The 13,525-nt window shown below is 35.4% G+C and overlaps 1 pseudogene; it reads right to left on the bottom strand.

Annotated features, from left to right (window-relative positions):
• Nucleotides 1-1,499: 1,499 nt before the first annotated feature.
• LOC111908895 (aspartic proteinase 36-like) overlaps nt 1,500-13,525 on the bottom strand; it is a 51,602-nt pseudogene continuing 39,576 nt past the window's right edge.

The following is a 13,525-nucleotide window of genomic DNA, read 5'->3' on the forward strand; positions in this document are numbered from 1 at the left end:
TTGGATCCCACCTAAATAAGGAACCCAAATTCTGCCATCAAGAGTTAATACTTCATGACTAGAAAAATTAAAAGATGAAGCTTAGGCAACAATCCAATCACTCTTTTGATGCTCCTCCTTCACTACCTCGATCTACACCTTACGAATCAACTGTAACATGGGAGTAACAATAGTCATCCTCAAACACGAATCTATGATAGTAGCACTAGTCCTCTTGTGACTCAGAGCATAGACCTTCACGTTGGCCTTCCCCAGATGATACAAAATCTCACAATATTAATCCTTCACCACATCGAGCCACATGTGTTGCCTCATTTTCAGGTTCAGATGATCCGTCAAATATCTCAAGGTCTTGTGGTATGTGTAAATGGTACACCGAACCCCGTAAAAGTAGTGCCACCAAATCTTATGCCCAATAACCACTACCCTTAGCTCCAAGTCATGAGTTGGATAATTCGCCATGTGAGTCTATAACTACCTCTAAGCGTACGCGATAACATGAATCCTCTACATAAGCCCAACACGCAAACCCAAAATCAATACATCATAGTATGCCACAAAATCATCCACATCCTCGGGTAGGATCAATATCAGTGCCTTACACTACTTCTGTCTCAAAACCCAGAATGTTGCCTACTGCTTATGCCCCCACCGAAGAGTGACATTCTTCTTTGTTAATCATGTCAAAGGATCTATAATCTTGGAGAATTACTCAAAAAATTTCCTGTAGTATCCTGCTAACCCAAGGAAACTGTGAATCACAAATGGGGACATCGAAACCTCCCACAAGTACTCCTCATGCTACTCACTGATCCTAGAATAGACCAAGATACCATAATCAACACAATCACATATCAGTCTAACGTCGATCTACAGACCTAGATCATGAGATCTATAAACTCCACCAGTTCGTTAGTGAGCCTAAATGCAACACCACGAACTCATATTTCCCATAACATGTTTTGAAAGTTTTTATTGACAAAATTACACAAATGGTCCCTGTGGTTAGCTAAAAATTGCCACTTTAGTCCAAAAAGATTTGGACTAGCACCAGTAGTCCAAACTTTTCATTTTGTTGCGAGTTTGGTCCAATTTGCTTTGAACTTTTTTATATTGAAGATTTTACCCATACTTTTGTCTTTTTCTAGTATTTTTAGTTTATTTAAATACTTATCTAATTAAAAGAAAAATAAAAAGAAAATCTATCCATTCTAATTTATTTTTATAGAATTTTATAATAGAAAAAATACATCTCTCTCTCTCCAGATCATTTATGAATGGATGAATGAAAGGCTATTGATTTCTGAAGATAATCAACGTTTTGAATGAACTTCTCAAAATTGGACTTCGGTTTAAGCATACTAAAAGGATGTAAACTCAAGTCTTCGATTTCAATATATGGGAGAAAAGGATGAAAGGGTGTTCGTCTTTAAAACTCAACAGGAAGACCCAATAACCCATTGAACCGATTGAAGGTAACATGTGCTACATGGCGCACATTAGTGAGCCATCCAATCTCCATAGCAGAAAGATCTTGCTTCTCTTCTGTAGTTGTTGTCTTGCATGAAGCAGCAACCTAATAACGATGGCTGTTGATTATCCCTTTCTCTTCGAACATGCAATTCATCATCTTTGTTGTCATCTTCTTGGCAATCATTAACCCTAGAAACCCTTTCTCCAGATTCTTCCAATTCTTGATTTACATACTGAAACAATGCAGTGTCATGGTGGGTTTGCAAAGAAGAAAATGATGATGATGGAGAATGAAGGACCTGATTTAAGTTGTCGATTAGGGCTTTTGTTCAACATCTGGATTAGCTATCACTCGACAATCGAGATTTGAAGAAGAAACCAGATTTGAAGGCAAGATATTGATTTCTGAAGTGTATGCGTCTGTTTGTGTTTGAAGGAAAGAAATTGATTTCTTTCCCCTGAAAATTTGTGTATTAGCTATGAGATTAATACAAGATCTTCATCTTCATCTTTCCCCTGATTTCTTCATCTTCATCTTGTTCCCAAATATTCATCTTGTCGAGCCTTGTCTGTATGTGTATGAATCAATAGGAGAGAGAGAGAGAGAGAGAGATAGATAGACAGAGAGAGAGAGAGAGTATGAATCTGGTTCAACTCTTCATCATATGGTGGTGGTGATGTTCCATTTTTCTGAAAATCATAACGATGAAGATCGATTTTGTAGGGGTGAGAGAAAGAGTGAGAGAGACTTATTTTGTTTTATGAAGAGAGATAGAGAGAGAGAGAGAAAAAAAAGAGAGAGAGAGAGAGAGAGAGAGAGAGAGAGAAAATGAAATCTTTGGACCTATGATGCTAGTCCATACTTTTTTGGACCAAAGTGGCAATTTTGAGCAAACCACAGGGACCATTTATGCAGTTTATTCTTTTTTTTAAATCTTTGTCCCAGACCCTCATATGATGATAATCTGATGTCAAATCATTTTTGGAGAACCAAGATGCCCCATGGAGCTGATAAAATAAATCCTCAATCCTCATAAGTGTATAATGGTTCTTCACCGTAAGCTTATTCAACTCCCTATAGTCAATACACATACGATCAGATCCATCTTTTTTCTTCAAAAATAGTGTAAGTGCTCCCCAGGGGGAACTATAAGGTCTGATAAATTCCTTGTCCAACAACTCTTCAAGTTGTGTGGCGACACTCACATCTCAAAAGGTACAAGATGATTAGGTTTCTTAACTATTGGAGTTGCACTCAGGATTAGATCAATCTTAAACTCTAGTTGCTACTCGGTTGGCACTCTCGAAAAATCCTTGTGAAACACATCCAAGAAATCCCAAATAATCAGTAGATCGTCGATATAATTTTTCCCCTCCATCTGAATATCCATAATATACGCCAAATATCACGAGCATTTGTGATCTAAATACCTCCTAGCCCTCACAACCAAACAAAAATTAGCCTGCTTCGGGTGCCCCTACAATGAATAATCAATTCTACCCCACTTGGGGTATGAACTCTCACCAATTGGCACTCAAAATCAGTCAAATATTTAAATCGACTGAGCCAGTCTATACCTATGATGACCGTAATTTCTCCCAAAGGAATGAAGAAGAGATCGATCGAAAACCTCTCCTGAATCATCTGCTAGACACAACCATGATTGACCCTCGGAGCACTCATAGTATAATCGTTGGAAATCTCCACCACCATAGGATGATCAAACTCTCCTAGGTCAACATTGAAATTCTTGCTGAATGTAATTGTAACATCCCGAATCCCACATATTATTTTACCACTTTATTTATTCCAATTTAAAGACCTACTCGACGAGTTGGGTGCCCCAACTCATCGTTTAGAAACGGATATGGCCGCGTGACTCAAGTGACCAACTCGACGAGTTGGGGCTGGAACGGGAAACCCTAACTTTTAGGGTTTGCATCACCTCAAGCCCCTACTCCAGCCTCCTTACCACCCCTTGACGGCCAGAAGAACCCCTAATCGATCTAAACCCCACCTTTGAGTGTGTGAAGGATTAAAGTGTGTTTTTGGTGCATTTTTGAAGAAGCTTAGAGTTTTAGAAGCTTGGAATGAGAAGAGGCTTGTAGATCCCATATCTACTATGTCTTGGCTTGCACTTGAAGCTAAAAATTCCTCTACCATGGATTTCCATTTGTTAGATCCCTTTTTATGTCAGAAAATGAGCATTTTGGTACAACAATGGAGTCATCATCGAATTTGAGCTTGTCACTAGGGCATAGCTTCAGATCCAGACCCTTCCAGGCCCTAAAGGACATAAAGCTTCAAGCTTTATGAAGCTTTGGCCCTTCTTCATGTCCAAAACCTTATTCTAAGCTAGTTATGAGTGTTTTAGCTTCATAAAACCTTGCATGCACGTAAAGTTTTCAACTTTACGTGGTAACCAGGCCCTAAGAGGCTAGATCTACCAAGTGGAGCTTTGGAGTAGCTTAAAATCACATGGACAAGAAATGGACTGCATGAAATCTACGAGTCGGATAAGACGACTCGACGTGTTAGGAAAAGTTTTCCTGTTGTTTGGTTTCTGCATGGACTCGGCGAGTCAATGAGATGACTCAACAAGTCAGCTAGGGTTTTCCCAATATTTGGACATCGCATGAACTCTACGAGTTGTCTAGAAACTCGGTGAGTCGACTAGGGTTTTCATGGTTCTAAGAGCTCTAAAAGAACTTGATGAGGCAACAAGTTGAACTCGACGAGTTGGGTCAACATGACTGTTGACCTGATCGTTGACTTTGAGTTTGACCAGCGTTGACCAAGATTGACTTCTAAGGGTATTTTAGTAAATTGGGAATTTACGGAAATGGTCCTAGGGAGATTATAGGTGGTGGAGTTCGTGGCTGTGATTCGAGAGTGTGATCTTATATCTACAGTTCGAAAGTTGCGAGGTGAGTTCTCCTCACTATACTCAAGGTTCTAAGGCACCAACGCCGGCCCTTTTTGGATTGTTATCCTGATATGTTATGTAATATTAGTATCCTAGTAGATAGGATGGTGTTATGCTTGTATGATATGTTAGATCGTTATCTTGGTAGATAGGATGTTATTATGCTGCTATGATCTGTTAGATCGGTTTTCCTGTCAATAAATTGATATATGATTATCTGATATATGTGCACATGTTTGATTAGTGGTTGAGGCATATATTCTTTGTGCGAGATCCAATAGACATGGGTATTCCAACCTGATGGTTGTGGGCCATGAGTATTCCATCCTGAGGATGATTGGACTCGTAGTATGTAGGCATTCCAACCCAATGATTGTGGGCCTTGAGTATTCCATCCCGAGAATGATTGGACTCGTAGTTTGTGGGAATTCCAACCCGATGGTTCTGGGCCGAGGGTACTCCATCCCGATGATGATTAGACCCTTAGTATGTTGGCATTCCAACCCGATAGTTGTGGGCCTGGGGTATTCCGACCCAAAGGTTGATTGGACCCATAGTATGATGTTTGTATTTATGTGTATATTGTTGTGTGTATGGGTATTTTCAGGGTAAGTCACTAAGCCTTCAAGTTTATATATATATATATATATCGATTATTGGTTCAGGTACTTGTGCGGATCGCGGAAAGGTGAAGGAGTGATCGTCCACCTCCTCATGATTTATGTTTTCATTACTGGGATTCTCTAATATGAAACTATTTTGAAAAAAAAATTGTAATAACTATTGGCTTTTCAATGATCAAAAATCTTTTAAATTGTCATGATTTTATGGATGTTACAAGTTGGTATCAGAGTCATGGTTTGAGTGAATTGGAGGAACAATCGTGTGAATCCAGTCTCAAATCAAGGGAAAGATTTTCAAAAAAAATGATTTTAAAACAGTTTTAAAAATACAAAAGGAGAGTACAAAGTGTACGATCAGTCGGAGCCAGTAAGTAGAGCCCAAAATACCATACGGATATTTGATGTTATGATATCATACAACAGCATGCTAGTACTAGGCTAGGGATTTTCAGGAATTGCATGAAAGAATTGCCTGATTGTATGATGCTTGATAGCCTAGGGCTTTCCTTATATGAAATTGACATTATTACTGTGGTTGCTTAGTGTCTGCATCCCGGCCATACATAATTAAGATCTTATAGCCTGAAAATGTTTGGTGTGGCCTTATTTCCCATGCTTGTTTGATGAAGGGCTTATGGTTGGATCAAGTATTTGAAAGTCTATATGGTCCAACGTTATGTACGGCTAGCATACACAAGTGTTGCAGGGTGGGTAGAAGTTTCATGGATGGTTTGTGCTAGGTTGGAAGGCTAGTATGAGATATTTAGCATTCCTATAGGAGTGAGGATTTAGTGCTCGCCATGTTTATGTATATTGTTAGGGCATTGTGATGATACTTGAGATAAATATGGGTAGGTGTGGAAGGTAGTATGGGTTTGTACTACTGAAAGCACAAGAACCATACGCGTATCAAGGAAGTCACAACCCCCGGGGTTTTGTTGGGAGTTGGTTCCCTATTATTTATGTGGACTATATGATATCTTCCTAGTAAATTTTTTAGTGTGGTTGTTACGAGGCGTTTTGAGACTAAATCTTGATTGGGATTAGGACAGGGAAGTCAGGATGCCCAGACAGCGCCCGAGGCTATCGGCCATGGTGGGCCAGTGTTGACAGAGGATCATGTCAGGGAAATCACCAGCGAGGAGGCAGTCGAGATTGTCCGGGGTCAGATTTCAGAGGTGTTTGGGTCTATTAAGACCGTCATGATGGAGTACTTTGATGACAGATATACAGCCTTAACTGAGACGGCTGCCGCAACAGCTAAAGTGGTTGTAACAACGGCAGGGGGAAGACCAATGGGTCTTTTCAGTACCGGGACATCGATAACACAAATCCCTCGACTTTTGACGGGACTCAGGTTTTGATCATAACCATGAGGTGGATGTCGGACGTGGAGGGATGTTTCTTCATCTGCTCATGTCCTGCTGACTAGAAGGCCATATGTGCCCTAAACTTGCTGAGATCCGGGACAAAGGACTGGTGGAGGTTGATGACTGGATCGTATACAGATGATCTGAAAGTTTCAGTTACTTGGGATCAATTCAGGGAGATGTTCCACGCTCACTATATTCCACGGGTCGAGCGCGAGCAGCTGTCACATGACTTTTTGGATCTGAGATAGGGTACGGAGTCGGTGATGGAGATCACCTGTATGTTTCATCTTAATTTTAGAGAAAAAAAACAGACCATTTGACTAATAAAATGGAAATTGACAGACTAGAAGGAATTGTTTCCTTCAGAAGTAGCGGCTCATTCCATTAAACGAGGGAAAAGAAACTTATTTTTTTCAATGTAATTGCAATGGATCATGGAAAACCGGAATAGGAATCCAAGACTCCATTCCATGTCATATTTGTTTCATTATAACCACTTTTATTATTAACATTGTAATACATCATTCTAAATGTTATACGCAGAAAAAAAAATAAGTAAAAAGAAACGTTAAATTTATGCAAAAAAAATAGCATTGTACTTCAATAATAAAAATTCTGCAATGTTATCTTTCTTTTTCTTCAAATCTAATTAAAAGTATGATGTTATAAAAAATACAAATGAGAGGACAATTTTGATTGTTTTGCCCCTACTAAAAACAACTACTTTATAATCAGACATTTATGCCATATGTAATTTATTACATCATTTGCCCCTAAAATTCTACATCTTTAACAGGAAAAAAAAAACAAAAACCTTCAAAAGTATGCAATAAATGGCATTGTACTTTCATTAATAATTTTTATGCCAGATTACATGGTCCAATTTTGAACGTATAATGTTTTTTTCTGCATTTTATATAGAAAATTTTAATTAAACAATGAAACTTTTGAGAATATGCATCATATAGGTTTGTACTTTATACAAATTTATTTTTAACAATGTTCCATAAGATAGTATGTTATTTTGCTGTGTCACTGATTATCTCCTGGAATTCTACATCCTTTACCAAAACACATATAAAAAAATAGAAAAAACTTCAAAATTATGTAATAAATAGCATTATACTTTCCGTAGTATTTTTTTTATGCTGGATTACATGGTCCATTTTTAAAAGTACATTGTTTCATGTGTGTCGATGTGTCGTAATGGAATATAAATATGGCAACAAATTTGGAATATTTTGCCCCTACTCTACAAACTGCTTTACAAAAGTCACATTTCAGCTTTATTATCTTTTTTTTCAACATTTTTTAAATAAAATTGAAGAAAAACAATGAAAATTTATAGAATATGCAGAATATATAGAATTGTAATTTATAAAAATTTGCTTTTATAAAATTTTAATTTCTAATAATTCACATTTCTGTTGTATTTCGTTTCCTTTTTATGCATTTTTATATAAAAATGAAATTAAAAATGAAACTCTAATATGCAAAATATAGCTTTGTACTTTATAACAGATTTATTGCATAAGAATTTTTAACATTTTTATTGCAAAAGATTATTTAACATTTTTATTAGCATGTTTTACAAGGGAATATTCCCTTTAATGACAATATACTTTAAAACCCTTTTTTTTCTATTTACTTGATAACTTTTTTCATCATGTTGATGAATCCTACTTTCTTTCATTTTAAACCATTTAAATCTTATGATTATACCATTGTACTTTTAAACCTTTTATAAGTTCTTTTCTATTTAACCATTGTGTTTTCAATTTTTCAGATATTATGTAAACTTTTATTCCATGTATATATTAAACACAATACATATATAAAATTTGTCATGTGAAGGTTTTATATAAAGAGTGTATACCGTATAATTAGTCTACCAAACATGTATCGGGTTAACAATTTCGCTTTTTCTCCATCAATATATGTTGCCTAAAAAATAAATTTTCAAACTTTTCTTAATTGTTTCCTATTAAAGCATTGTACTTTGAATTTTCAAATACTACAGAAAATTTTATACCATGCCAATATTAAACACAATGCATATATACAATTTTGGATGTGAAGGTTTTTATGTGGAGTGTATAACGTAAAATTAGTCCACCAAGCTTGATCCGAGTTAAGTAGGTAATAAACCGTGTCCTAGATGGTTGACGATGTAAAACATGATTGAAACTTTGAAAACATAATCACTAACCCAGGTTTTTTTTCATAACTATAAATGTTACTTTAAATTAATATATTAAATATTGTTTGAAGATATAAACAACATTATATATATATATATATATATATATATATATATATATATATATATATATATGTGTATATATACACACACACACTTATTTGTTTCTACTTTCTAAGGCTTAAATGCTTCGTTATGCAGATTTCACATTTTTCCCCAATTTATGAAACAATCTGGTATTTATAACAAATATGCAACCATTTACCATTGACCTGTAATATGATCAAACAGTTGAAACATGTTGCAAAATTCATGCCAGTTGCATAAATTGGTTGAAAAACTAAGTCAACATTGTTGTACAAAATGAAAAAGAATCGACACTTTTGAAACACCGCTGCATAAAGAATCATTTAACCTTAATTTTAACTCCAAATTTGTTGATAAAAAGAAGCAAGGGAACAATTTAAACACATACATGAGATTAGAATCTGGAAACTGAACAAGACTATTAACAATCCAAAAAATTTTCAAAACAAATAATTTATATAACTATGTAATCTTTAAGGAATCCCTTAAATTATGGATATAAAAAGCACAATTTTAATATACATCGTTTTCTTATAACCTAAAAAATCGAAAGTTTTTATGTTCATATTTATGAAAATAACTTTCTCACCTGAATAATCTCCTCTGGTATCATTTCTGACTTCGTGAGGTGGATATGTCCATAATTGCTTTGCTGCTCCCTGCTTTCGGAAGCCTTTCTTCTTCAAGTTGACAAGTTTTTCGACTTCAAACTTGTAAATGATATGACACAATCACAATCTGGTTTTTTTATACAACTTGAAACAAACCCTAAACCCTAAACAATCTTGTGATGGCCGGAGAAGGGAGACGACTACAGATGGGAGACGACCAGACATAGGAGACGATGGGCGAGAGGAGACGGAGATGGAAGATTGAGGGGTGCGACGGTGAAGGTTCGTGTCGGCGATGACGGTGGACAAAGGAGGCCATGACGGAGATGGATGAGGGGGTGGAGATGGCAGTGTAAGAGGGAGGCGAAAATGGAATTTTAGGAGTCGTGGTTTTGCATAAAATTATGTATAATCATTGTTGTTTCTTTACTTTATAAACATGCCATTGTATTTTTATCTATAGTCATTAATTAAACTATAAATATTTCGTTTATTTTATTTTTCATTTAATTTGTAGTGTTTATTATGTATCGATTATTATAACAATTTATAAACTAATTTCTATCTTTCGTATTAAAAATTTATCATGGCATCATGTAAGTCTAAAAAGAAAGATAAAATTAAATAACCCCTATATGGGATAATAGAAAATACATTAATATTTTTACTATATCCATCGATCAAATCTATATTCTATCATAAAATCTAATGATTTTACCGTATAGTTTAATTAAAATTAATTTTTTTTATCTATTTCATCTGTGTTATCCACGGATTATAACCTAGTGAGTTAATATTAAATGATGGAAAAAGGTTATCTATTTAATACTGGAGTGTGAAAAAGAGAAAGATACTTCATGAACATATTATTCACTTATTTTTTTCCAACATATCGTGGCCGCTTACTTTAAAAAAAGAAAAAGATTGTTCACTTATATTTTTCTAAAATAATTGTTGCAAATCTTATGTTAAAAGAATTTATTAGACAAAACTACAAATTTGGTCCTTGTGGTATTCAAAAAACTTTGGATAGGGTCCAAAAAGTTTCCAACTTGCATGGAAAGTCCAAAATCAAAGTTTTTCTGAGTTTTTGGTCCCTGATACACTTGAAAAGTCGATTTTTCCCTTTTCATTTCTTTTTTATATTTTCTTTATTTATTTTGGTATTTAACTACTTAAGAATAAAAAATAAAAAATAAAATCTCACCAAAACCCTCCTCTCTCTCTCTCTCTCTCTCAAGAAAGCAAAAAAAACCTGTTACTGTATTTTCCTAACCCTCTCGGCCTTTTCTCTCATTGTCCATCGACTACATCCCACATGCCTCCATCTACTTGACTTCTTCCTTACATGATATGCCTGAACTCTTTCTTTCTTTCTTCTTTCTCACCCTCTCCATCACATACTCTTTCACTCGCCCCTTTTCTCTCTCCTTCGCCTGAGAAGTTCACTGTCTAGTCTCTTAACGATGTACTTTCCAATGAGTTTCTAGAGCGAATCCATGGATACTACTGAACTTGAGAAGTTCACAGCCTTACCCCTTACCCACGATGCAACCGTAGACGTCCAATGGTTCGATTTCTGGGTGGATAACTTTGATTTATTGATTCAATGTTGAAGGTCAAGGGTTGGATGTGGTGATTTAAGTTCATTGGGTTTGATTTCATGGAATTTATGGGTCTTGGTCTTGATTTAGTTGCAGTTTTGTAATGGCTTTTGAACATGGATGAAGGTCTTGATTTAGTTGAGTTACAGAGTAAAATCGGAGGTCCAAGAACACGCAGATCCAAAATCGAAGGTCCAAAAAAAGGGAATTTTATAAGAAATCAAGAAATCTGTGTGTATATATGTTCTTGTGAGATTCAGAATTAGACTCCAAGAAATTTGTTGTTGCTGTGTTTGTTATGTTTTTCCCCATTCTTCTTCCATCTCGATTGTTGTTGCTAGACGCAAAGGGAATGAGGCAGTGGAGCTGCTATCGCTTGCCACCCGTCACTGACCTCCACCTCGTTGCTGCCACTGTTGTGAACCATCACCACCTCCGAATGATGCTTCCGTCGACCCTCTCTGTCCAGCCACCACTCTAATTTGAAGGTGATTGACTTCCCCCTCTTGTTTGCTTCGTCCGATCGAGACAAGAGACTCACTGTGATGAGATTGTTTCCAATCGATGTGGGTGCTTTACGCTAGAATGTGTGTGTCTTTGTGTTTGGGTTTCAATTTCTTTTTATTACTTGATTTTGGATTTTGTTCAATAATTTGGGGTTATCAGAGATGAATTCCATGAGATTTTTGAGAAGACTAAGAGAGAGAGAGAGAGAGAGAGAGAGAGAGAGGGGGTGGGGATACTTTTTTTTTCTTTTTTCTTTATTTTTTAATTAAAACAACATTAGAATAATTATAAAAAAATACAAAAAAGAAAATAAAAGGGCATAATTGTCTTTTTAAGTTTTTTTGGACCAAAAACCCAGAAAAACCTTGATTTTGGACGTTCCATGCAAGCTGGAAACTTTTTGGACCCCATCCAAAGGTTTTTGAAAACCACAAGGACCAAATTTGCAGTTTTGTCAATTTATTAAGAAAAACAATCTTACCACTTTTTCCAAATAAACCCAGGAAACCAAAATTTTCAAGTTCATTTTATATATTATGTGACATTTTATTTGTTTTTAACACATAATACACTCAAAACTCAAAAGGATCTACCGGTTGACGGTTTTACCCTGTAGCTGCCTCCAATATTTTCTAGTTATTCTAGTTCAATGTGTCTGAGCAATATATTATTCAGTGTGATGATGTTTGATCGATAGAAGGGACATAGTTGCCTAAATGTTTTGCTGGTCAATCATGAAAATTGTGTTACTTTAACCGAAGGGCAATGTGGGCTCGACAAAATTCATTCAATATGGTGGTCACTATGAGAGATGCTCTATTATAGGTTGCAATTCTTGCTATATTATTTCTTCTAGGCTTCCTACATAAACATTGTGCCTGCCATATTTAGCACACTCTTACTTTATTTCATGTGTGTCTTGGTTGTGTACCAATTGTAACATTGCATTTTTGTCCAGCCTACGTTTCTTGTCGTTTAAAAAAAAAAGAATTAATGCAATTTTATTAGAACCTTAAATCACATGTGATTAATAACTTAAACAAGAACTATTTGGTAGAAATCACTTTGCCAAATAGAAATAGAAAGGCCAAAAAGAAAAGAAAATAAAAGATATATGTTTACGTGGCACTTGGCAGCACCTGCATGGCGTCAAATAAGCTTAAAAGAAGGAAAGAGAAATAGTAGATAAGTATGTGTATAACGGAATGGAAAATTAATGGCTTATCAAGATTATAAGTTTTCACTAAAAAACAAAGCAATAGTGATCGAAAAAAATCATTGGAAAAAAGACGGATTTCGGACGGACAAATTATTAGGATATTCGCGACGCTTTTATGACGGTTTATAACAGAATAAAATTGGTCGGTAATCCATTACAGTGTACTTACGGTTTACTGACGGAAGTCAACAAATTTGAAATTTTGTCGGAAATCCGTTACTGAAATTCGATTTTCTTTATTTATTTTTTAAATATCTAGGGCAATTTGGTAAATATCCCACTGAAACTAAAAAAAAGTGTTACCCTACTCTTGTTTACCATCTTCTTTTTCCAATTAACGTGATACTCTTAGGCAGTTAAACTTGGACAAGTAGAACTAATTGGACGAATAAGTGATACTCTTAGGATATATTCAAGAGTTTTTGACTCAAATGAAATAGAAAAGAAAAAAAATAGAAGAACAATGTGTGTATGTATGTCTGATGAAGAAGCAACAAATATTTCTTTTAATTTTAGTACATACAAGCGTATACACCATCGGGATCCCATATATTAATGTGTATTTGAATGTTAACGCATCAAATTTTTAGCGGGGATCCAATCATGTGCACAGATGTTCGTATATGTATATTAGCTAAAATTTCGTAAATATATACTAATTGATGTATAATAAATGTGTGAGAAAAACAAAGCGGAAAAACAACGTACAGTGCTTAAAAGTCGAAAGTTAAGACAGGTCCATCGATAGTTAGTTACCAGGGGTGTTTGTTTGAATGGATCGATTTAATCCGATCCGATCAAGTTAATCCAAATTACTTTCGGTTTTCAAAACGTTGATCCAAATAGTCCAAACTAAATTCAAATCCCATCCGAACCTGTAACATCCATAAAATTTGGGCCA

Source organism: Lactuca sativa, chromosome 1 (genome assembly GCF_002870075.4).
Source record: "Lactuca sativa cultivar Salinas chromosome 1, Lsat_Salinas_v11, whole genome shotgun sequence".
NCBI lineage: Eukaryota > Viridiplantae > Streptophyta > Magnoliopsida > Asterales > Asteraceae > Lactuca > Lactuca sativa.